The sequence below is a fragment of the Haemaphysalis longicornis genome, unplaced genomic scaffold (genome assembly GCF_048455015.1).
Source record: "Haemaphysalis longicornis isolate Haplotype H1 unplaced genomic scaffold, Haemaphysalis longicornis Haplotype H1 scaffold_2, whole genome shotgun sequence".
Taxonomy (NCBI): Eukaryota; Metazoa; Arthropoda; class Arachnida; order Ixodida; family Ixodidae; genus Haemaphysalis; species Haemaphysalis longicornis.
The window spans coordinates 155,588,307-155,611,440 of NW_027526295.1; the positions used below are offsets into that span (position 1 = coordinate 155,588,307).

Consider the following 23,134-nt stretch of genomic DNA (forward strand, 5'->3'; position numbering starts at 1 on the left):
AAGAAAAAGGGAACCTCTGCTTGCATGGTCGGGAACGATTTGGAGCGCTAGCCGTGGCCCGTAATTTTAGACCAGAGCCCGTTTTGTGGCAGTCAAGCCGCCAAGTTTGGTCACTGAGGAGTTCCGCAGCAATGTACATAAACTCCCACCGCGCTCCCCTCCCCCCACGCGAAGCCGCCGTGGCGAACACATACGCTGAACCCGCATAATCTTCACTCTTGCCTTTTTTTTCTCGTTTTTCTTTTTCTTTTAGCCGCTGTTTCCGGATACCGTTCATTGGTCCGCACGGTGTGGGTGGCGACGACGCTACCAAAACGTCGGCGAGAAAGTCCGGCGTGTCTCGGACGGAGCAGCGCGGGTGACAGCGTGGAGCCCAGACCGCAGCGTGGTCGGGACAGCCAGATAAGGTGAGCCCCCGTCACGGAAACCGACGACATCGTGCTGCCACGTGTCGTCACCGCGGTTGACCAAGAAAGTCAGCCTGCCAGCACTGCATGCCTTAGTCAGCCATGCTCTCTCCGTAACTTTGTTATAGTTGGCCCCTCGCGAGTATGTTGAGAGGGACGCTTACTAGCGCCTCAATTGTTTTTTGTTTTTTTTTTTAGGCTGGCTAAAACGCTTGCCTGCCCAACGCAGTTGCAGGAATAGCGTAATTTTGATTGACTCAGTGGTCAAAAAGCGCATGATCCAGCGCTAAAGACACAACAATGTCCGCGGCACGAACTTCCGTAACGTCGGCAGCAATAGAGGGAACAGCTCAGTATATATGCTCAATCACGAGCCTATTTTATGCTTACTGCAGCACGAAGGTTTCTCCCATAGACTAGCAACTGCTCCTATCCCACGCAGTCCGAATCCATCCATTGCCACCAAATTTTCTTATCTCATCCCTCCATTAAGCTATCCGTCGCTTCCTACCTCTAGTCCCGCCTCTCTATATAGCCAATGCGTTGTCTGCCGGTTGTCAGTTGTCTGCATTGCTTTCCCGGCCAATCCACACACTCCTAATCCAATCCAATCCAATCCAATCCTAATCCAATCCTCCTAATTTCGACCTAGAAGTTACCTTCCGCCCTATTTTGCTCCCTAAACATAAATGTTCGTTTTATATCATTTAGCGTTCTTCCTTGGCTTGGCAAGGAAGCAAGGAAGAGTGATTGGAATAGCTGGCTTGGCAAGTAAAATTGCCCCGTAAGTTATCACTGGCAGTACGCATTGGTTGTAGAGTACTCTTTGCCGCGACAGAAGTAGGCTTCTGTTTATAACTTGAAAGTGCCAGCCCCCCAGTCCCTTCCTCCTTCTAGCCCATGTCTAATCTGCGCTGGATATCTTTCTCGTGGTTGGGCTATCTTTCGATTCCCGCGCTACAAAGACAACTCCTGCAGTGAAGGCGAGTTTGCCAGAGCTTGTTATCTCCAGGCGTCTTTTTTCTTCGTTTTTAACCATGAGCGGATTTTGCTGCTCTTGCAGTGGGAAAAATTCTCAAGCTCGGAGTAACAATTTTTGTGCGGCAAAAACGAATCAACATCAAACGTGCTGTCTAGAAAAACCGGCAGGCTTTCTAACTGAGCTCCAGAGCGACAGGGTGAAGCCATCTTTCCGCTCTGCGAACTGTCGATAGCGCCGACGGCGGACGCGGTTCTGAGGCGTGGGTGGGCGGGTTGACGAGTTTGAGACCGTGACGGCCTTCAACGCGCTGTCAAAACCACTGCCTCGCGCTTTTGGGGCTCTCAGAATGAGGCGACCCATAGCGTCCGAGTTTTTGAAGCGGCAGTGCACGGCCCCAGCTGCTCGCAGGTTGCGCATAAAAGAAAAGTGTCCCCGGATGGAGGGGGAGTTGACAAGTTGACGAAGGAGGGAGAAACGATGAAAAAACAAATGTTAACTTGAAAGTTAGATCTGGCGAACTCCTTTTTTCTGTTGCGAGCGCAAAATGCTACTGGCGGACAGAAAGCGTGTATGCCCCCCCCCCCCTCTCTCCATCCCCCCCCCCCTCTCTCTCTCTATCTCTCTCCTTTTTTCACTTAGCGTCAGTCTCGTTCTTGCTGTCGAGTACGTCAGCGTCGCAGTCGAAATAAGGGTGATTTATTTGTATGTTTGGCGTGTTTGTTAATTTAGTACTACCCCGTTTTAAATCTGTGTGTTAGGCGCCAGTTTGAAGCCAGATGAAGCAACAATTTCCCAAACGGATGCGAACCTGAGAGCTGAAAAAAAAATCGTTTTTAAAATAACATAGTATACTGCAAAACAGAATACCACATGAGAAATGCAATCAAGGTCGCGATTAAGCTCGTCTCGAATAGGGAGGTGTGGATATTTATATTGAGAGGAAAGGTTCGCTCGATGTTCAGGGCGACTGTTTATTCGGAAGCTCAAGCGAGGAACCCACGCGCACACCCGATGGTGATGAGTATCTACAGTGGATGAGGACGAAGTGCTGGGCCGTCAGCTATTCATGAGGATCATGTACAGATGAAGAACGAGCATTGTAATAAGCTCACAGTCCTCGCACCAAGAATGGCTCCGCCAAACTTCACTGCGGGAATGGCCAAGGGCGCTCGCAATATATATTTCAGATCGGCGTCCGGCAACTGGAGCGCTAGGAATTGAGCAGTTCACTGCAGGTGGCTGGCAGGGGGTGAGAGTAGCGACTGGTGCTAGTGTGTAACGCCACCGGGCGGGGGTGCTGCCGTCACGCGAGGATCCGCCGCGATGGCGCAGCAGCTAAGGCGTTGCGCTGCTGAGCCCAAGGAGGCGGGTTCGATCCCGGCCGAGGTGGCTGTTTGTGAGATGGAGATGGAAAGCGAAAACACCCGTGCGTGCGAGATTTAGGCGCACGTTTAAGATCCCCAGGTGGTCAAAATTAATCCGGAGCCCTCCACTACGGCGCGCCTTATAAGCCCATGTGTAGCTTCGGCGCATTGACCCCAAAATCAATCTGGCCTCACGAGAGGTGGACCTGGAAGTGGTATCGTGTGCCATTAACAGTGGGAAACTGGAGGTAGTATCGTGTACCAATAAATGCGCCGAGACGGTGGGACCAGGTCGGGTAATGTGTGTGTGTGTGTGTGTATTCATGAAGTAAATTGAGAGTCGAGCTAGTTGGTGAACATACATTGTTGAAAATTAAGCGCGAACTTTAAAACACGGGCCAGAAAGAAGGACGACAAAGCGCCGGTGTCGTCCTTCTTTCTGGTCCGTGTTTTTAAGTTCGCGCTTAATTTTCAACAGTATACGTCTTCATCTTTATTGATCTGATTAGCATTTCAAACCTTAAAACTTCGTGCTACGGTGACGCCGTATGGGCAGAAGTTGCGAAATAGAGGCCAGCATTTAAATTATAGTTGTCATTGTGTTAACAGCACGTTGATACAATTGCACTATAAGTGATAAGATGCAATCGATACGAATTGATAAGATATGATGAGATAAGATACGAACTTAAGAATTCAAGTGATAGGATACAATCGCACTACAGTCGTATTTCTCGGTGGTTGCTTTTGTCAGCCGCCGCCAATCGTACAAGTTTGTGACGTCATAGAGACGTCATCGGAAGGTGGTTTGGGAGTCGCCACTGCTTCCTCTGTTTTCCTTAATATATCCATTCCTTGTTTAATGTTTGCGAAGAAAAAATGGTATCTTTGTTGCCGGGACAAGGCAGTTAACCAAACTTGCACTTCGTCTTCATGGGAAGGGCTGCGGCGGCGGTGGAGGAGGAGGAGGAGGAGGAGGAGGAGGAGGAGGATGGGACAAGGGAGTTCAGTTCAACCTATTAAATCTTTCACCTGGCCGGAATCGCACTGCTAACGCATACTTGCCGCATCAGTCAGAGCGATCGCCTCAAGATCACCGGCATTGACATACCACCGTGGGTTGAGCAAAAAAAAAAAAAACCCAATAACTCTCGTGTGTTTGTAGTTCTTCATTTCCCCCACTCAGCCACTAGAGGCAAAGTGCATGACTGCCTCCTGTGGTCAAGCAGCCTTGGTCGTCCATTGCATACCCACCACCACCCGCACAATGGTAATCGCTTTTGCGTAGGCCATTACTCCCCTTAGGATGGGTTCTGCCTCAATTTATTCTTATAACCGTGGCCTTGCCCAGTTCCGTGTTGACACGTAACGGTCACGTAAACCTAATCGCTGCGACTGGGAGGAAGGCGGCTGATACGAGACTTCATTTCCAATCCATATTTTCTTGTTTCGAAGATAAAAGAGCGACACGAACGTTCCTTTCAAAGGTTGCCCTTTTTCTAACAGCGCTCAATAAAGGACGCAGACTTAGGCCGGGTTCAGACTGCTTCCTCAACTGTCGTAATAACTTTAAATAATGACGTCATTTCGCGTCTCAGCCAATCGAACAGCGTGGCATGTCGTTTGTTTACATCCATAGATCACGAAATGGCTTTTGCGTCGGTAGTTTACCAGCACAACGCTTTGTCTGTAGTATCACCTGAGTGTATACCTCTGCTAGCGTTGTTTGCTCACGTCCTGATAATACGCCAACCAGTCCACTTTCTCCATATCCTGGGCAAACCCTTCGCCAGCTAACGGAAGCATTGCGTAACTCGGACTGTCACGGCCGTGGCCTTCGTGGTGCTTTCGCACCGATAAGCACGGCGTAGGACGACGTGGAAAGTTCCGGCGCGATAAGGCTGCTTTGAAAACTGCCTGGCGGCTTGGTACAGTATATTCGCACACGTCATCGGCGGCCGGTCCACGTCATGTAGTTCTATGTTGGCGTCCCATACTTTCCCTTCATTCTCCCTGTAGCTGGCTCGTGTTAAAGTTCATGTGGTCGTATTGCTTAGCTTGGCATTTCCGAGAACAGCGACCTTTGAGGTTTTTTGGGAGCCAGTGACCGCAGCTGTGGAGTGTCTTGTTACTCGCGTAGAAGCAAAAGGGTATTTCGAACCTGCATGGCGACAAAAAATTCTGAAACTCGCTTTCCGTGAAAATCTTTTTAACATTTAAGCGCACGAATTTAAACACGCGAGTGTTTACAAAAAAAAAAAAAAAAAGCAGGACAGCCGGCCTTGTTTGTTCTTTGAAACTGGGTGGCGTGGCAGCACGAAATGCGAACGCGATGTTATTTTATCAGAAAAGCAGGAGATTGAAAATTGAATCTGCCTAACGTCCCCTCAACTTATTGACAAATGTTCTGCTTTTTAATCTTGCAAACTTCGGCGCGAAAAAAAAAAAAAAGGCTGCGGGAACATAAGAGTGGGGAACAATGCGAGGTGAGAATGCACAAACTAGTCGCGGTTGTTTCTTTTTCTTTTTTTCTTAATGCATTCTGGCTTTGTACGTGTAGCCGACAAAACAGACGGCGTTGCTCGGCAATAAGGAATAAGATTCCTCCAGTTAACTGCTGCGCGCATTTTTAATGCTTACACGCAATCATGGCATGCGTGATTGATTTGTAAAACGATTACTGTTTACCCGAAAAAACAAACAAAGCCCGGCGTTCGCCCCTTACTCGTCTTTCTCAGTGTGCATGTTTATTTTCCGCATTTACTTTCTGCGATTTTATCTCTCGCACGAAAAAACTACTCTCGGTAAATTGCGAGCGGTCGTTACATCCCTGTTGAGCCTGGCGGAACAGCGAAAACAAACACCGTTGAAAGAAAGCAAATCAGAAGCTGCAATTCGCCGGTGATTGCCTTTTCTCGTCGCATATGTTTCGTGTGCTGAATCACGCGTCCTGAAAGAAAAGCGCGGAAAATAAAGCTTTACGCGGCTTCATGTACCGTTGTGCTGCTGCTGGGCGTTGATTGCGCGGGAGGCGGTAACTAACAATCCTTAGCCGTTTGCGGTCGCCTACATAATAGCAGAGTTCGCAGACTCGTCGCACTAAGCCCCTGTGTCTGGTAACTACACACCTAATCAACTCTCTCAGATTTTAATATGTTCGGAATAGGCAATACGATGTTCGGAATAGGCAATACAGCCTATTTTATATGGAATCGATAGTTGGTTCGGCGTAATAGATGGTTCGATATTCAAAGGCGCAGCCCGTGGAAATGATTTCGGTGACTTTTAGGCGTTTTGATTCAAGCGGTCATTCTAAATGTGCTGTTTCGACATAATAGGTTTATGTGTCAGACTGGGCTCGTCGTACTGCTGATGATGATGGTGATGATGATTGCTAGGGGTATACCCTTTGTAGCGGGGTGATGACGTGTCATCTTAAGAAAAAAAAGCTAATATACCTATGTGATATGCTCTCCGTTTAATACTAGCGCTGATCTTAGGGCAGGCACGGAATACTTATTCGGCACAGAATACTTTTTTTTTGTTACAGGTGGTAGCTGTCGGAGGCCATATTTTCCTCTCTGCTTTTCGTCCACCAGCACTATAAACTTATTTTCGTCTCCTCGGCAGCCTTGAGGTTAACTCACTCTGTGCTACCTTTAAATTCCAGGGCTTCTGGAAGTCGAATATTGCCCTCATGTACATTTTCCTCGTGCACAATTCCCCCAGGTACTCCCGATTGATCGTGACGCCACCTCGTGCCGCCTTTTCTACGTGTACTTCTTTTAAAGGTTGAGTGTTCCTTACACTTTTGATCAATTGGCAGGCCGCAGTAAACAAGCTCTCACCCCGCGTGACTCTACTGCAGATCACACCCGTTAGCAGCGTTCAACGCCCTTTACTTTTTTGTTGTTGTTATGCACAAGCCTTCGCTGCGCTGTAGCGCTCGGTCGATGTGTACAATGGACTCGGTACACACACTTCTCTAACTCGCCGCCCCGCCGGCGGCTGCGACGAGTGCTCCGAATAGCGTTTGGCGCATTTGGCGCCTTTCGAGTGCATTCGCTAGTTTCGAAGCTCGCGAAGGCGTCGGAAGCGACGTGTATACGCTGTCTCGGAATTGAAGAAAGGATTTTTTTACGGCTCGAAGCGAGAAAAAGCGAAGACAAAACAGTCGCTTCTCGGAGCATATAAAGAGGGTGTGGAAGGAAGGCTCCTCGCGGCTCTGCGATGGAAAAGTCAACACACGGGGCGAGAACCGCATTGGCTGCGCCAATCTTTTATCTGCCGCCGGCACACACAGTTTGCATGCCGCGTATACGAACAACTCCCGCCCTGTATCTTTGTCATCCCCGTCGTTATTTACTTTTATTTCTCGCGAATTTTATTGTACAGGGTCACCCTATTTTTGATCGTTTTTTTTTTTGTTGTTATTGTTGTTGTTGTTATTTCTTACTGTTCGGAGGGCAAGGAATGTTGGGCCGAGTTCTTCCAGAAACTGGTATATTGGAAAATGGCGCCTCGAGACTCACCCCGCGATCATTGTTATTTTTTGCCCCCGTCTGTCGCCGCCCGATTTACTGCAGTGTCTTCCCAGACGCCTTCGTGTATTGCTTCGCCAGCCTGGTGGATGCGTCGTCGGCTTTGGAAAATGGGGGATGAGGAAGACAAAAAGGAGATAACTGGAGTATGAAAAGAGCGCGAAACGGGAGAAAAGCGAAATGCTTGCTCCCTGTTCGTCTCGGTGACTCGAATGCGTGGAAGTGTTTGTGGCGTGGGACTCATTGCGGCGGTTTCTCGCTGCTGCTGTCGCTTGGGGACCCCCCTCCCCTTTCCGCGGGGCGGGGAGGCCAAGGAGTGGAGTCACGATCGAAGAGGGGGAAGAGGTGCTTCTTGTATCCGTCCCCTCCGCTACTTTCTGTCGGGTGCTTATGTTTTTGTTTTGTTTCTGTTTTTGTTTTTTCTTTTGTCTTTTTTTTTTTCCCTAGGAAACCGATTCCGCACCACGTCTGAGCGGAGGGTGAGTTTGTCGAGCAGGGTTCCTTGGTGTATTCGATCCTATAGATGTGTTGCCGAAAACTACGCTGACGCGTCGACTTGTTCGCGCTCGAGACTCGACTTCTAGGAAACTGCCGCTGCCGTGCACGTTTGAGAGGAAGGTGCGTCGGCCCCTTGGTGTTCTCGCTTTTGGTCTGCCGAAAAATACACTTCGCTCCGATTTTTTTTTTTTTTGAAGTGCGGAACGGAGCTTGCGATAACCTCTTTTAGAGTCAAATGCTCGGTAGTGTGCGATTAAAGTGAACGTGTAGTGTCTGAACGTGTAGTGACTGAACGTGTAGTGTCCCAAATTTCGTACACTTTTTTTTTTTTTACTCATGCGATAAGTTTGGTATTTGGAGTTTCCATATGTATCGGCGTATGCCTCGCTGGTCGTCGGGTACGGTGTCAACGGCGTAAATCGCTGGCTCGTGCAAGCAACATGATATGTGGGGTACCGTGAGAAGCGTTTCAACCATGGGTACTTCGAGATTAAAAAAAAAAAAAACATATCTGCTCTCGTCCGCTTGTGTAGGAAATAACAATGCAAGATTCAAACACCGGAAAAGACTGAAAAGAAATACTGTGGACGGACCGGGAAAACATGGCGTGACCAGCGTCCTGGGAGAGCTGGTAAAAAAAAAGTGCTTTAATTTCAGTGTGGAGGCAATATTTGAGTGCTTCGAATGCGACGACAGATAGTCAGTGTATTCGTTCACTCGCAATCACCCGCACTCTGTTTCTTTGGAGGAACGTGTGCCACGTCCCCTTTGAAAAGAGGGCATTGACAATTTTTCTCATCAGGGTTGTGTGTAATCTATTGGAATGGGGAGCGGAATCCTCGAGAAGAATTCCAGGGCTCTGTAGTCTGTAGGTGCGTTGCGGACAGATTTTTTCTTCTGGCCTGGTGCCCGTCATATTGGGTGCGAGAAGTTAATGAACGCGTCCATATTCATCGCACGATATCGATTGCAGTCAGTCAATCCCGCTGGTCTCCTGGCTGAGGCTGTAGTAATGGCGGTCATAAAGATAAGGAAACGTTTTGACTAACGGTTCAGAAACTAGGTTGCTGCTGGCCTCAACCAAACCTTTGAGAAGTGCTATCGTTCTTGACAACTGCCCCACACACGTTTCGCTGGGTAATGTGTTGAATATGTAGAATAAGGCTAGCGCCTCCAGGCACCCAAACTCTGCCTTACGTACGAAGCTGGACGCGTGGAGGCCACAGTTTCCGGTAGGGGTCGGCGATGGATCGGTTAACCTTCCGATTAATCGATTAATGCTTTAGTCCCGATTAATTTTCTTAACCAGCTAATCAGTTGAAGTCATGTGAGCAAAATGTATCAACAGTGTCATGTTGAAATTACGAGCAAGCGTTTGACGGTCGTATTCGTGTTCACATAACACGCCTTAAGTCGCAACAGAAAACTGTTAAAGTTTAGTCAGAGATAACAGTGAATAAAATCGCAAGCTGATACTAGCTTTCGAAAGACTGGATAAGGGTTACTCTTATTGCACGTTCTATACACTGTACAGAAAACGGCGAGCGTACACTCACACCGTTTTAGCGTTGCATAAACTCTGTACAAGCAGTGGGTGGCACAGCTGACCAGCTCAGACCTCTCCTCCCAGCGTAGCCTGGTAGAGAGGGCCCGGGTGGCCAGCGCAGGCCAGGGTATCCCGGATTAGAGGAAGCCCCCCCCCCCCCCCCCCCCCCACCAGGCGGGTGCCCAGACAGCAGCACGTAAGGCTCGCATAAATAAAGTTTATTCCTCCTCCTCCTCTGGCGTAAGTAAACCACGATAAGCCGTCGCCCTCTGCGATTGCGGCCAGTGGCGGTGTTCCTAATTTCATAAACAGTGGGAGTGACGAACGCGGTGATAAGCGCCCAACTCGCATCGGCGCCATGATAATGATCTGCTTACCCCATCTGGAGTGCTTGTTAACAGACAGAGAGCGTTTAGATATTGCTTTATCATTACATTACTATCAGTAATATCAAAATGTTACTTCATTTTTCTTTTTGAACGAACGCAGCCGATTTATCGGTCAATTAACCGATTAAACCATGCTGATTAATCGGGTTAAAATTTTTAACCGATGTACGCCCAGCCCTAGTTTCCGGTTCGAGAAGTAATGAATTTAGTTGCCGCGCCACAAAATGCGCGCCGTTTTCAGTTGCGGGGCTGTGAAGCCCACCCGAAGCAACGGCTTTTTCTCCCTTCGCCAATAGGATTAAAAAAGCAGTTCATGAAAATAAAATTGCCTATGGTTATGCGAACGTAATGAAATTGTTCAGCGTTGCGTGGCCTCGCAGATTTTGCCTCCTTTGGCACATGTAATCTCAAGTTTTGTAATTACCATAAATTATCGTTGTAGCTATCAACCAGGTTTCGCGACGCCGGCCTGTGACACAACCTGGCGCTTACACAGACCGAATTCACCGCACAATTATTGCGTCAGAAACATTTACACTCTCGTAAACACACCACATTTTCGAACATAGTGACTGCTCCACACGAATGTGTATTTCCAACGCATACATAATGTAAATCTCAGTCGCGAACGTACAGTGGGGAGCGGGCCGCAGCCTCCCGCGGCTGCTTTTGAAACGGGCCGCTAGGAGGATTTCAGTGGCGCCCTACAGGCAGCGCCCGAGGCGTATAATAATTTCCCTCGCTGTTAACTACCAAGCAGGTTAAACTCTCTTGCTGCTTTCACCGCTGCGCACGTAAGCGTGCGGTGGAGCACCCTTTAAAGGCATGCTTCTTGACCGATTGTAATGATATCGGCGCGATCATGACGATCAACAATGTAAGCGCCAACTCACAGAAAAATAATTAAATGGCGTGGTTGCTGTCGACACGTCTCCTGGCCATTATTGCTACGCTGTGTATTTTATGATGCATAATTAATATCCCCTAAATAAGATGAGAAACAAAAATCGGAAGCGCAGGCTGTCACGGGGGAAAGTGACTGTGTAGCAGTTACATTCTAGTGTGGTGCATGTAAGTTGGGCGTGCATTTTGCACCGTACAGTTTTTGAAAGTGTATTATTCCTGCTGTCTGCAGCGTTCGCATAGTCTGTCGAGCGTGCGACGTGTTTGTCGATATACGCTCTTAAAGACGTACTGGTTCTCGATCACGGAATCCTACGTCTCCCCTATTTATTTTATCCCGTTTCGAAAGCACAGGCTCCACTTGTTTCCATTTCCATCGCACACAAACAGGCAACCAACCGGTAATGGGGCTTGCCCGTACAATGTCACGCCGACTGACCGAAGCAGTCCATAACCGAGAGGAATAAGAGAGAAAAGGAAAAATATTTCGGGGCCCTTAACTTCGATTACCACTGCGCCAGCACGGTTTACTCGTTACACTCAGCCTGAGCGGTCACGTTCCGTCTTTCCAAGCCAGTGCAGCGCCGTTCAAAGAAACGCGTTAGCGAAAACCTGGAAGAAAAAAAAAAAAAAAAAAAAACGCTGCGCGCAGTGTAAATGCGAGAGTATCTACTTTCGTGCTTTGTGTACATTCCCTTAATTTTATTTCTCCCCGCCATCTTCGATCGAGTGCGGCTGGCAGCTTCAACTACTCTCCCTAGTTCAGTCAACTCGACGGGACCGTGCACGCTTGCGCCGGCAGAGAGCGCATTTGCGTTAGCGGACGAACGAACGAGCTGTGCCCGAACGCGAGGAATTTCTCCTTGCGGGAGGAGAGGGGCCGCATTCTTTCGGTCTGCCCCTCACTGTCTGCTTTCGCCAAAACGCGCGCGCGTGTGAACCGCCGAGCGAGTCCTGTTTTGCTCTCGAGGAATGCAAACGCCACTTTTGTGGGCGCCGCCGCGACGTCGCTCGACCCGTGGACAATCCAACGAGCGAGTCGCACTAAGCAGCAGAGTCGAGACAACCGGCTGGCTCGATGTAAAGCGTTGGCGACGGCCCCCACCCTGGTCGACGCTTGCGCATACTCTCGCATATTATTTTACTACTTCTACTTCGTCGTGCCGTCCTCCTTCGAAGTTTGTCGCTTCCATCACGTTTTAAAACTCCGCTCTGAAAAGCGAGTAGAACTCTGCATACGCATACTGGTCTCTATCTACGCGCCACCACGGACGATTTTCCGGATGTTTCATTCGTTGCTGGCTGTGGCTGTAGCTTGAGCAAAGGGAATCAGTTGTGTATAAGCACGCCCGCGTATGGAAATGGCGTCTGGCTTCAGGGGTGGCTTCGGCGGTACAAGATTGGCGGAATAATGGGAGTGGCTTTGTTGCGAGCTGTGGCAAAGGATGATGCGTTCTACATTGCGAAAAAGCCTCTCGGCGTAACGGGCCACAATGCTGACGGCTTTATTTTCAGCCGCGCACAGGCGGGGAATAGAAGCGAAACGGCCGGAATTCAAATGGCTGGCCCCACCCTGCTGTAGAATACAGAGAATTCTGCATTGTTTCAGAGCAGGATCGTCGGGAGAGAACCCGCTTCAAAGCGGGTGTTTTCGCACTGCATTTCTCCCGGCCGCGCGTGCAGTGCGCGAATGCTAGTCGGGCATTTACATTTACTTTGTTAACTCTGAATAAGCTCACACATGTTTCTCTCTTGTTGAGAGAGAGAGAGATAGAGAGAGAGAGAGAGAGAGAGAGAGAGATAGAGAGAGAGAGAGAGAGAGAGAGAGAGAGAGAGAGAGAGAGAGAGAGAGAGAGAGAGAGAAGGGCTAGGAATGCGAAAGAGACCGGTACGTTCTTTGTTTTTTTTGTCTCCGTTTAGAATTTGAATAGTACGTTGGTGTCGATGGAGGAGGATATGCAAGAGGGGCGGGGGCGATGACCTGACCTTTGACTTTGCAGCCTAAGAGCACCCTTGACGTAATCTTGCAAGCACAAGTGAGGAAGCTGAGTCCACATTTTCTTTGCATGAAAAAGAAATGGTTGAAACACCACCGTAATTTTGGGGGAAAACATTTCCGTTCACCTCAAACAACTCCCCCCCCCCCCCCCCCCCCCCCGCGCGCGCCCAGACGCGTATGCTTTTTTCTTTATTTACAAAACGCTCGAAAAAGTCGTATCGTTCTTTTTCTGTATACTCCGAAAGCCGATACACAAATCTAAACGTGACGTTGCGGTAAAAGTACTAGTCCAGTTATCAGAAAGCGGCAACAGCGGAGAGAGCAGGATGTGTAAGTGCGGGGGAGGAGTTGGACGCAGGCTTCGCGGAGTGAGTCGCGGCCCCTCGCCGGTAACAAGGAGAGGAGGAAAGCCCTTATCGCGTCGCGCCGTGGTTCCGCACGTAATGACAAACCACGTCGCGTGACCATGCTACGCGGAAGTGCTGTACCAGGCCAACGCAAAGCTCTCAGTAATGCAGAGGCGGTCGTTAGGAGGGAGTGGCACAGCGTTCTCATAAATCGAGACGTGCGCATAGAAATTTAGAGATTGCTGCATCGGTGATATCCGAAAGTGATCTCCGTCGGTACCGCGAATCGGTTCGGTCGGCGGCCGAATCGTGGTCTGTGGGGCTTCCATTAGCATTGCGAAACCGCACGAGGCGCTTGCTTGACTTTAGCTGAGCTTGAAGGTCAAAGAGACGCTACCAGTCGTTTACTGGGTGTGTACCTGGAGTAATAAGTTTCTCTTAAAGAGGAAGCTGCTGCCGTGCGACTGAGGGCACGGATGCACACGAGAGGCGCGGGGTGCTTGATGTCCGAACAGCGCTGCGATTGGCAGGATACCCGCCGCGGTGGCTCAGTGGCTAAGGCGTTGCGCTGCTGAGCACGAGGTCGCGGGTTCGATTCCCGGCCGCGGCGGCCGCTTTTCTGATGGAGGCGAAAAGCAAAAACGCCCGTGTGTACGAGATTTCGGCGCACGATAAAGATCCCCAAGTGGTCAAAATTAATCCGGAGCCCTCCACTACGGCGCGCCTCATCGCCTGCGTTGCGTCGGCGCGTTAAACCCTACAATCAATCAATCGATTGGCAGGATCTGTGGAGTGACGTAACCGGGGGGCGCGCACACCCGCGTGCGTTGAACGCGAGTGATTTCTTTTCGGGGCCGCCGCTATAACTCTGCCAGTTGAAAATACACGTTAATATCATCTACACGAGCCTTTTTTTGCTGTACTATCAGCGACGGAAGGACAGGCGCGAAGTAGATTAACGCGTCTTGTGAGCGCACGTCAGTGTTTCAGTGCTCAGCGAAGTTTAGCAGTACAGTTCGGGCTTTTAAATTTCACTGATCTGTACCGGCGTCCAAGGAGAAAATGGTGCTTGATTTAATCACTCCATTGTTCCTTACACGGCGCGTCGCCTCATCGTCATTCGTTAGCTACAAAGAAGTGGAGAAGTTAGTTTCAGCTTCGAATAATATGAAGTAACTTGTTCATTGTTGACGAGAACAGCCCCTGCGCGCTGTGTGCTGAGGCAGTAAACGCTGTAAGGACATGGTACGTACGCTGTTCAAAAGAAGGGAAAGAGGGAAATGAGGAGTTTCCCTCCCACTCTCTTCGCTCACTCTTTCCTGCCGCGTTTCAATCGACCGTATCGGCCGCTGCATGTCAATAAGATTCCTCCGCCGTCGCACGCGTACTAATTGAATCTACAGTCCATCCAATAACGGCAGAGAAGAACTCGCCGCCTTTGTAGAGACTCTCCATGCGCCGCCACACCGCCACCTGCGTTCCTTCCTTCCCGTCCGTTCTCTTGGAGCGTGTTAGTTTCTACAACGTCGCAAACGGACCGTGCGAAGAAGGGGCGCGGACGACTCTAACGGCGAATATCGCACCCTGCACGAAGTAGCGCGGCGCCCCCAGATGCAGACGACGCGGCCTCGCACTCTCCTGAGCGGCGTTAATTAAACGCGGGAGTGCATTTACTCATGCGTTAAGGATTGCCGCGGCCTTCGCCGTCTTACAGCTTCGCCGGCACTGCTCGCAACTGCTGCATCGCGGCGGAGACGACCTATAAGGAGGACTCGGCATGGCAAACCAGCAAGGGAAGTGTGCGGCTAACACCTCTTAGTCGAAAAGGCCTGGTGCGTCGGTTAACGTCGGCGTCGTGTCGTGCGGTCAGTGATTGATCTTCTTGGCGGGAAATGTTGCTCGATATTTTCGCGGGAAGGTGCGAGGTGATTTCACGCTTCGCGCGGGAGTACACGGGGGTGAATATTTAATCGCCAGGCCTCCTCTCTATGCTGGGCAGTGTTGGTGGCGCCGGCCGGTGGGGTATAGCGACGCCGATTGGGCGGCGGCAGCAACGGCGCCTGAACTAATTGCGTTTCACTGCGTTCACGCGATGCAAGCATTTATCCCATCCTCCTCCACCGCCTTCCCCTGGGAGTGCGCGCAGGCGTCTAATGGTTCGGCGTCCGCGGCGAATAATTTGACTCGCGGCGCCGCGCATGGATGAAAGCGACACTTTTTTGGCGAGGGAGAGGACAACCCCGTGCTTAGGGCGCAGATCCCCCGGCGGAGGATGGCGCAGTGTTCTTCGAACGCTCGATTTTACTGTTTTTTTTTTTCCTTAAGCTCCGCATCTAAATTACGAGACACTCCTCCCGTCCGCTCTCTGTCTCTCTCTATCCAGTGATGGACGATGTACATGGCGCCCGAAGGTTTGCCGCTTTGGACTTAATGAAGGCCTCCGGAGGAACAGCGCGGGATTGCTGCGCATATATGCACCCTATGCTGAAGCACGGCCGGGAGCCTCGCATAGCGCTTATAGCGTACGGCTTATTGCAGCCGGAGCGGCGGGCGGCTTCTTATTCGCTCCATCGATTCACTCAGGCGGACTTCGTCTTATCACTGCATGTCCTTATTGGCTTTCTGGTGAAGCATGGGTCTAAAATGTTAGCATTGCAGAGAGGGCCACGTTGAAGCGCCCGGTCGGAAGAGCATTTAATTCACGAACTTTAATGTGACGCAATGTTGTTTCCCTAAGTTTACCTAATCTAAGAGAAGAGAAGGGTTCTCAAGAGTTGGGAAAGTGGTACACTTAAACAAGGGGTGTATTTCCGGTTTCAGGCAAGTGGTAAATATCCACTTCTCGTGATGTGGGAAGACGTTCAAGGTCGGTTGCTTTCGGCGATTCGAGCAACAATAACGGCTGAATTCCCTATGCGTTTGTTTTTTTTGTTTTGCTCGTACACCGTAGCTGGCGTGCGTGGACCAACTTCTGCCGCCTCCTTCGCTTCGCGGAGTGGTCTTATACCCCCGGTATCGCCCGATATTACCTCCCCTCCACCCCCCCCCCTCTTTTTCCCCTATGAAGGATTATCATTCCAATCGTGTTAATCTTGACTTCGCCCTGGAAGATTTGCTGCTAACGTGCATGTTTAACACTGAGTGGGGCTGCATAGCCTGAAACGAAATTCTTCTAGCCAAGAGAAATAAATGCGCTGAAATACTCAAATTTAGCAATGATTAGTTATCGGTCATCGCAGTTCATCATTAGGTGTTTACAAAATGTTGTTCACTTTGGCTACGGCTTCCCGAAACTTCCTTCCAGGTTACCTCGTCAGTGAACGCTTGTACAGAATTGCGGAAGACATTACGGAAATCAGGCCAAATTGCATAGCGGCATCGCATCGGCGTCTTGGCTGGACTGCGTCATTCATAATTACAAATCAAAGCGGCTATCAGTTTTAAAATCACAAGATGACTTGTCCAAAACTGCTACAAGGTCCTTCAGATTCAGTCGCCTCGTTTTCGCGTTATTACTAAGTTTTTGTCCATTACGAGAGTAAAGCCCTGTGCACCCATAAAAGTGCTGCTGAGTTGTTTATAAAAGTAAAGTACAAGTTTTGAAAAGACGTTAAAACACCATTCGTGTCTCTAAGCATTGCCCGATTTGTTCGCAAGAATTTCCGAACGTTATAAAACACAAATGACGTATGTACTCTACTTGTGCACGCGTGTGGGATTACGTGCGTGCGCGCTTGTTTTCAATGAGCCGCCTGAGATTTGGTTACGACTACACGTTATAGTCCGCACATTGCCACCTTCCTTACAACATATTTGCCCCCTTCCCCGCTTCTTCATCTTCCATACCTGCTCATCATCAGCGGCACTTTGTCCCATCCGGGTGGTCGTCATGAGTACTAGGCCTCTGTTATACTGCTGGCTAGGCTGTCAACAAAGGAACCCGATAAACACGGTCTGCCTTATCGAAAGCACGGCCCCCCTCTGTGTGTGTGTGTGTGTGTGGGTGTGTGTGTATATATATATATATATATATATATATATATATATATATATATATATATATATATATATATATATATATATATATATATATATATATATATATATATATATATAAGGTTAGTAGAGACAGAGACACACGAGAAAGTCATTGAAAAGAAAAATAAAAGTTTACTGACGTTTCAGGGAGAGGACTCCCTTTCTTCAGAGTCTCTGAAGAAAGGGAGTCCTCTCCCTGAAACGTCAGTAAACTTTTATTTTTCTTTTCAATGTCTTTCTCGTGTGTCTCTGTCTCTACTAACCTTATTTTTTCGCGCTCTGTGTGAGTTTTTGATTCCAGACTATATATATATATATATATATATATATATATATATATATATATATATATATATAATTACAACGCGAGGATGCCGTAAAAAATGTATTTGCAAGATTCAAAACGCCATAGGCGCAACTATCACATCTCGTCCTCTTCTTCCACCGGAACTCGTCGCACAATCCTCGTTCGTTTAACCTGTGGCAAATCCCCCCAATAACCACATAGTTTGATAGTTGCCTGTCTGTGCCTCGGGTCATTATCCCCGGCGGAACGAGCGCCGTCGCGGCGCTATGGGGTTACAGCGTCCGGCGGAAAATATGGCTTCAATCGTACAGCATGTACAATGTCTGTAGAAGTAGCGTGACTCGAAGGCGTCGACGCCACCGGGGAGATCTCGTACGTTACGTCGGTAACTTGGCGCAAGACGCGAAATGGACCACAGTACCGGGGCAGACGTTTTTCATAAAGGGCGATACGGCGGGTAGGTTTCCAGAGGAGGACAAGGGATCCCGGAGTGAAGTGTGTCACCCGATGTCTTCGGTCATAAATTGTTTTCTGGGCAGCTTGGGAGGAACAAAGCCGGCTTCGGGCAATCTGCCTAGCATGGTCGGCGCGAGTAATGCGTCCCAGGCGTACTCCGATCGCACTGAGGGTTGATTTGCCGACCTAGGCATGAGGGTGTCCAGTGGTGTAGGGGGGGCTCACGGCCATAAAGGAGGTAGAACGGCGAATACCCAGCCGTATCATGCTGTGACGAATTATAGGCAAACGTCACATAAGACAGCAAGGCGTCCCAGTCGCGGTGATCCGCGGAAACGTAGCAGGAAAGCATATCGGTTAAGGTACGATTTAAGTGTTCGGTAAGTCCTTTGGTCTGGGGATGGTACGCTGTAGTTATCTTATGTTTAGTAGAACAGGATCGGAGGATGTCGTCAACGACTTGGGAGAGAAAGCAACGGCCACGGTTGGTGAGCAACTGACGTGGAGCCCCATGCTGGAGAATGACGTCGTGAAGAAGGAACTCTGCCACATCAGTAGCACAGCTAGTCAGCAAAGCACGCGTGATGGCGTAGCGTGTGGCGTAATCCGTGGCGACAGCAGTCCACTTGTTTCCCGATGTCGCCTGGGGAAAAGGGCCAAGCAAGTCCAGGCCAACCCGGAAAAAGGTTCTATTGGGATGTCGACTGGCTGTAGTGTTCCCGCAGGAAGCGATGTTGGTGTCTTGCGGCGCTGACTCTGATCGCAAGAACTGAGGTAGCGGCGAACGGAACGGTAGAAGCAGGGCCAGAAAAAAAAAAAAAAAAAAAAAACGCTGGCGTGCGTGTGCATACGTGCGACAAATGCCGAGGTGACCAGCAGTAGGCATGTCGTGAGGCTGCTGGAGGACAGTGGAGCGCAGGTGCGCAGGGACTGCGAGCAAAAGTTCCGGCCCGGCAGGACCGGTCTTGCGGCGATACAAAATGTTATCGCGAAGCACAAACATTCCCGTCGACGCGTCAGGTGAGGCAGAGTTGATGTTGTCGATGATGGATCGTAATGCTGGGTCACGACTGCAGTTCTTCCGGAATGTGGAGGAGTCCAGATATAGCACGCAGAAAGGCTGTGTCGTCATCGTCATCAGCGTCAGGTGGGTCGACCGGATGGCAAGACAAGCAATCAGCATCTTGTGCAAGCACCCAGATTTGTATTTTACGTATATATATATATATATATATATATATATATATATATATATATATATATATATATATATATATATATATATATATATATATATATATATATATATATATATATATATATATATATATATATATATATAATACAAATATGGATGCTTGCATATATGCAGGTGAACGCGCTTAATGTCAGCCGGTTGCTTCTCCACTGGGCCAGCGGCGTGGCGTGTTTCCCGCTGATGTAAAGGAACTGCGGCAGGATGGATTTATCTGCAACGAATGGCCCCATTGCCTTCACCTACTGCTGTTACTGCGATCGCGCCAGCAAGGAAACGACCCGCCTGCCGAGTTGTCCTTCTGTTGTGCCGTCGTCCATGGGCTTTACTTCTGCGCTTCCCATCCCCGGGAAGCTTGCTACTTCGCGAACGCCCTGGCTCCTCTTGCTGTCTCGCTGCCCGCGGCGCTGCGCGTCCTGTCACCGCTGCGGTAACGACGCCCCCTGGGGCCATGTTGTCCCAATCTCTTCCCGAGCTGTCAACCCACTGGGTGCGTCCGTGCACTGACCTTTCCTTTTTTAACTCCAGACGCGTTTCGACTTATCGGTACAGCTCGGACACCGAAGTTTATTCGCGTTGCTGACGTTTCCCGCGGCTTTCTTGTCGTGTCGATGGTGTGGCGGGATTCTTGCCTTTGCTTCGATTGAACGCATCGTTTCCGAATTGAGATGCGTCGATGCTGCTCCTTCTTCTGCTTCTTCTTTTTTGTGGTATTTGTAATTCGTGATGATTAAATAAACAAAAGAAAGGGCTAAAAAGTATAGAGAAAAAAAAAACGCAGAAAATTGTGCCGCTGCGGTGCGGCGCTGATGGGTCTCGCTTTTTTTTTTTTTTTTCTTAACGTAGTGAAAACAGGAGGACCGGATGAACAGGGGGCGCATAAAAACAACGCTGGTTCTTAACAAAACCAATTTGAAAACCGAGGAAACAAAACCGCGCAAATTTATCGCTAGCCTGCGAGTAAAAAAAAAAAAAATATGCCACACCATACGCATGCTTACGCGAACAGGTCGTTTTTTGTCACTCTTTTCACTTCTTACCAGTAAACCAAGCTAATCCAATTACATCATTTTTTCCCGACGTGGCACAGCTCTAACATTGCTGGATATTTATGGGAAGTTTGAGGTATCTTAGCGTAGGTGCTATAGTCGACATGTGTGTAAAGCCATTGTTCACGCTTGAAGGATGGTTTTACCGCGTTGTTGTGCCTAAAACAAGAGCGGTTTCTCTATAGAGACGAAAAAGTATACCACCCCTTCCCAAAGAAAGTCGAGGAAAGCGCAAAATCTTTCTCGCATCAAAACTGCGTTAAAAATGCGTCAAAACGTTGGCTAAAAGTTTGTCCAACCGTCGCTGAAAGTGCGTCCAATCGATCGTTAAACGTTCACGGGTCCAAATCGCAAACGAAGAACGAACTTAGGCGACGATTTTTCGCGCAATACGTAAACGCATCTACTCCAACGAACTAAACGTATACCGATACAGGATTTATGAGATAAGGTTATAGTATTGTTCTCCTTCATGATCGATGCTAATTTGTCTTATCTACAACCGTTCCTATTTCGCGAATTTCAAGTAACTGTTTTGACACGATGGAAGCCCAGTTGCACGCATGCGCCGTGGGTCCAGATATCAAGTCAAAGCTTTTCAGTCGACCAACCGGTCTATGAGGAAATGCATTTTTTTTTGGCAAAACGCCATCTGTCCCACTAAGAAAGCTTTCGCTTTTAAAGGGACACTGAGGTGAATTTGTCAAGCTCCCGTTTTTGCTTGCACTGCGTAGACTGGCTCAAATTAGCACACTTTTCATCGTTTATCCGGTTGACAAATCGGTAATTATTTTACACAGTGCGAAAGAAGAAAAACTCCTATGCGCGGTTTGCGGTGGCCGCACCAACTGACGCTGTGACGTTGGGAGGAGGGAGCGCTATGATTGGACGATGCCCAAGGTTAGCAATCAAACAAGTTTCGGTTTCGGTTCTGTAAAACACAACCGATGGCGTTGTTGGATGGGCATTCTCAATATCTCAGTAATCATCGTACCGCGCTTCTGCCATGTGTCGGCTGTAAAATGCGTAAGATAAGCCTCCCAGGACGGCTTGGAATCGTAGCATTCACTAACCGAGGCCTACGCAGTGCATGAACGCCCTCCGCGTCCCCGCAGACGCTCAAATGCATGCGCTTTTCCCCCATATTTGTAGCTTGCCTCCCTCATGCCTGTATCGTAAAAAGCGTGTGCGCACCAGGCCAAGGGTCTGTTGATTCTGGCCTGTGCCCACTGCCCGCAATCAGTCGGTGCTTATGGCAACAGCACGCCAACGAGAACTCGCTAGCGCGCCAGTGCCAGCCTGCGCACGTTCTGTGAACTAGTTCGTGGAGCAATGAACGTTGCAGCCAAAAAAAAAAAAAGGTGAACTCAGTACAGAAAACATCGTCGGAAAACGAAAAAGTTAACTTATAAAAAAAGAAAGCAGGTACCCGCGGGGATTCGAACTCGCGACTTGCAAAACATTTCCGATGACATACCTAGCGCTCCAAACCACTCGGCCACGGCTGTGCGCGGCCGACCTTGGAAATATAAGGTATATAATGATAACCAGTTTACACTTTTATTTAGTTTCGGCATTTCAAGCAGCTTAGGTGACTATTTGTTTTTTTGCACTCGTGCAGTAAGCATCCCCCAAGTTTCCACAATATCTCACGCATAGCAATTGCATTTCTTAGACGGAAAAGCGTTCGCAGATGCGTAGTCGTGCTGATGGCCGCTGTGCTTGTTCGCCCAGCGCCCTAGTTTTACGCTGTACGGTAAAAATATCAGTTGATTTTATTTCCTTAGTACCTATATTGACTTCGCTGACTCTTCTCCCGCCTTCAAGAGGCCTTATATTTTCCTACTGGCGTACCAGTCAGCGAAGCGTCGCATGCATGTGCGCTTATGCAGCGCTTGTGTGAAGCGACCTTGACTTGGAGCTAGATACAGTGTACAAACTAACCAAGTAAAGAAAGGCGCATTCTTCCATTCACAAACGTGTCCTGGCTTCGTTTCAACTGAGCCAACGAATTGCGACGGCCCGTCGGCGGCCGGCGGACGAAACGCTGGGCCGACTGACTCTGTCTGAAGGCCGGGGAGCCGTGCAGTCGCGCAGCCAATTGCGAGCTCGGCTCCTCCCGACGTCACACGAAAACGCCACAGAAAATGGGCGAGCGTAAAGAGAGGAGGACAGCATTTTCGAATTAATTTTTCTACTAAATGAAATCGCGTAAACGCGCCCAGAGTGGTCGAAACATGGCCTGGGGACTCCGGACTACAGTTTGCGCTAGTAATCCCGCAATGTTTACATTTCACTTCAGTGTCCCTTTAAAACACCCGTGTGTCGCGATTTCGGTGCACGTTAAAAAGGTGGTCTAAATAAATCCGGAGCCCTCCATTACGGCGTGCCTCGAGTCATAGCTAAGGTGTTGCTTCGGAGCGTGAAACAGCCCGATTTGAAAATGAAGGATTGTTTTAGTGAGTTTAAGGCAAGTGCAAATCGTCTGGCGTAGCTCTATGGTATAGATACTTTTGGCGTCGAATGCGGACGTTTCTAAAAAGCGTTCAGCAAAATATGTTATTCTGCGTTATGTTCACATTTTCCGTGTGGAAAATGTTGCCCTTGCTAAAGAGACCTACTAGGGGCCCGAAAAACGCACCTTTGTTTCTAAAATTTCTTAGTGCGCTGGAAAAGACGCCCAAGTTGGCTCGCGCATATTTATTCAGCCTTGATTGTATTGTAGGCCTTCAGTATTTACGGGTGTACTATTGTTAGTCCTCGTGTCTAGCTAAATTTGACGTGCTGCGGAATACAGGCTCGCATGCCCATGCCTGGCAGCGGGCGCCTATATGTTATGTTCGTCCCGTAAATACGGTTTCGCTTCGCTTCGAATGCGGTTTCGCTTAATACGATCGCAGGTTGCTGCGAACATCAGATTGTAAGTATCAAGTGCTTCGTGATGGCAGGGTCATTTGAGTAAATTACATATCAGTTTTTTTTTCCCCGCACTTTGAATTCGTCCTCCAGATATTGTTTTGCACGTGACATTTTATCTAGTCCTTGCGCCGAGA

General features: G+C 49.0%; 1 protein-coding gene across 7 annotated transcripts in view; it reads left to right on the forward strand.

The window, feature by feature from the left end:
- Positions 1-23,134, forward strand: part of Pgant5 (polypeptide N-acetylgalactosaminyltransferase 5) — a 274,060-nt gene that overhangs the window by 193,537 nt on the left and 57,389 nt on the right. For 5 of the 7 annotated variants that reach the window (XM_077698472.1, XM_077698475.1, XM_077698474.1 and 2 more), the window contains one exon: positions 254-407. The gene's annotated coding sequence lies outside the window, so the exon portion shown is untranslated. Of the gene's footprint in view, positions 1-253; positions 408-7,741; positions 7,774-7,798; positions 7,913-23,134 lie in introns of those variants that run through there. The other 2 variants (XM_077698473.1, XM_077698478.1) reach the window with 2 other exon arrangements.